At 38.2% G+C, this 2,950-nt stretch overlaps 1 long non-coding RNA gene across 1 annotated transcript; it reads left to right on the forward strand.

The window, feature by feature from the left end:
* Positions 1 to 1,737: 1,737 nt before the first annotated feature.
* Positions 1,738 to 2,696, forward strand: LOC120982388. Its single transcript, XR_005774889.1, has 3 exons — positions 1,738 to 1,915; positions 2,075 to 2,149; positions 2,248 to 2,696. It is a non-coding gene; the product is annotated as an uncharacterized LOC120982388 (long non-coding RNA).
* The last annotated feature ends 254 nt before the right edge of the window (positions 2,697 to 2,950 follow it).

The raw sequence follows: 2,950 nt of genomic DNA on the forward strand, positions 1-2,950 counted from the left end.
GCAGTATTATAGTAGTTATATTCTTGTACATAGGAGCAGTATTATAGTAGTTATATTCTTGTACATAGGAGCAGTATTATAGTAGATATATTCTTGTATATAGGAGAGGTATAGTAGTTATATTCTTGTACATAAGAGGCAGTATTATAGTAGTTATATTCTTCTACATAGGAGGCAGTATTATAGTAGTTATTTTCTTGTACATAGGAGCAGTATTATGGTAGTTATATTCTTGTACATAGGAAGCAGTATTATAGTAGTTATATTCTTGTACATAGGGGCAGTATTATAGTAGTTATATTCTTGTACATAGGGGCAGTATTATAGTAGTTATATTCTTGTACATAGGGGCAGTATTATAGTAGTTATATTCTTGTACATAGGAGGCAGTATTATGGTAGTTATATTTTTGTACATGGGGCAGTATTATAGTAGTTATATTCTTGTAGATAGTTTTTTACGTCATTATGCCCACCAATGGGCTTATAACATTCTTTTACAGGAGGAAATAGAAATTTTCTAAGCATCCCCATGTTTAGTAATCATTATATTTCCTTGAGTAAATGCATATCTCACATAGAAACCACACGTTGATCCTTTGTCTGATTTCAGCCAGGTGGGTCCTTCCAAATCATATGATGTGGCTCCGTGTGATAAAGTTCCAAGTCTGTCTTGACTCACCGATCACCCCATTATCTCACTGCTGCCAACATCTGACATATGGGTTTATGGATTTATTGTAGGGGGTGAGATTATATTGATGATGACTTCAGCATGGTCATTTCCCTCGCTGAGCACAGGGTCGATACATCTTCCCTGTGTTCGAAATCCATATCTTGCGCCAAGTTTCTCCACCGGTGCCACATTTGGTGATTTATAGGTTAATTACTTTGACTGATGCTGCAGTTCAAGATCTCCATTTACCGTATTGAATGTTCCAGACTCTGAATCATCCTGAGAAGTTGTTCTCATCACAAGAGTTATTATCTCAGATTTTACTTACCGTGGGCCCGTCTTCGAATCTGAGAAGCATATCTCCTATGTTTACCCGTAGATGGAGGAGCCGTTGTTGAAACCATGTTGGTCATCACCCAGCTTTTCTAGAGTCCTTATGGGTCAACAAATCATAGGGGAAATGTTCTGTATCTCGGCTCCGCTCTGTTTTTCTCTCGTTAGAAATTGAAGTGAGCAATCTCCGGCACAATCTTATCTCATTAAGGACTTGGCTCTTCAGAAGATGAAGCAAATAAGAACCAGCTTCTCGAGATGAAATTTAATAATGGAGAGAAGACGGATTGTATAAACAGACTCGCCGGTCAAATTTTTTTCGCTGTCTTTCATTTTTCCATGTAACCTTTTCAAGGCTGAGAAAAATTACATGTGCCGAACTAGATTTAAAGGGTACCAGATGCCTACAAGCAATGGAGGAAGCCATATTGTCTTCTCAAAGAGTCTTCGAAACGTTTTTTAATTTCCAGGACTTCTGAGTGGCCAACGCCGGTCATTCACCTCTCATAGATATTTCATGCTTATTTACCTCTAGGTCCATAAGTATGTCAATCTAGAGATAATCCAGAAAGTGTTCCCAGGTCAAGGCTGAGATGTTCATCTCAGACGAGGTGAAATACATTTTGGATTGGATTGGCTTGGCTTTCGTAAACCCTGTTCTCCTTTGCCCAAAACCTAAAACCCGAGACTTCATAAACTATTTCTTTCCATTTGCCAAGACAAAGTAATACGAATGCAGTATTATCCAATGAACAGTCACACAACAGCACATGGAAGCAGAAGTCTGTTGTAGTGCCTATGGACAATCCGAAATGTTACCCAGATAGTGCCATAAGGTGTACAGTTAAATAGTGCCATACAGTACCCAGATAGCACCCTACAGTGTACAGATAAATAGTGCCATAACGTGTACAGATAAATCGTGCCATAAGGTGAACAGATAAATAGTGCCATAGAGTGTACAGATAAAAAGTGTCATACAATACCCAGATGGTGTCAAGCGTACAGATAAAAATTGTGGTACAATACGTGTACAATACAGTGTACAGATAAATAGTGCCATAAGGTGTAAAGATAAATGGTGCCATACAGTATACAGATAAATGGTGCCATACAGTATACAGATAAATGGTGCCATAAGGTGTACAGATAAAAAGTGTCATACAATACCCAGATGGTGTCAAGCGTACAGATAAAAAGTGCCATACAATACAGTGTACAGATAAATAGTGCCTTAAGGTGTTGTAACGTCTGTAGGTAGGGACAGACAGTGAGCCCTAATCTAGAACCCAGCCTGCATTCCCTACCTACTTGCAGTGCAAGTCCTAGGTGGCAAGACCGCAACTGTTCGACAGTCCCTTTGCTACTAAGGTGCAGAGACATACAAACACCTAGAGACAAACGACACAAAGACACAGTCGTACGTAAATGGGTCAGAACCAAGAGGACAATGCAGTACAAAACGAGAGACAGATAATTAGTGCCATACAATACCCAGATAGTGCTATACAGTGTACAGATGAATAGTGCCATAAAATGCCTAAATAGTGTCATACAGTGTATAGATAGTGTCATACAATGGCCAGGTAGTGTTATACTGTGTACAGATAAATAGTGTCATACAGTGTACTGATAAAAAAAATGCAATAAAAATGCCAGATAGTGTTATACGGTGTACAGATAAATAGTGCATACAATGTATGTATTAATATCACCACATAATGCCCAGATAGTGCCATACAGTGTGAAGGTAAAAGCTGTAATACAATGAGCAGATAGTGCCATACAGTGTACAGATAAATGGTGTATAGAGAATCTGTATTAAAGGGGTTGTCCCATGAAAAAATATTCTACAGTTTTGAAACCAGCAACTGGATCTGAATTCTTTTGTAATTGCATGTAACTAAAATTTAGCATAGCCACTGAGTTATTCAATAAAATG

Source organism: Bufo bufo, chromosome 11, assembly GCF_905171765.1.
Source record: "Bufo bufo chromosome 11, aBufBuf1.1, whole genome shotgun sequence".
NCBI classification, from domain to species: domain Eukaryota; kingdom Metazoa; phylum Chordata; class Amphibia; order Anura; family Bufonidae; genus Bufo; species Bufo bufo.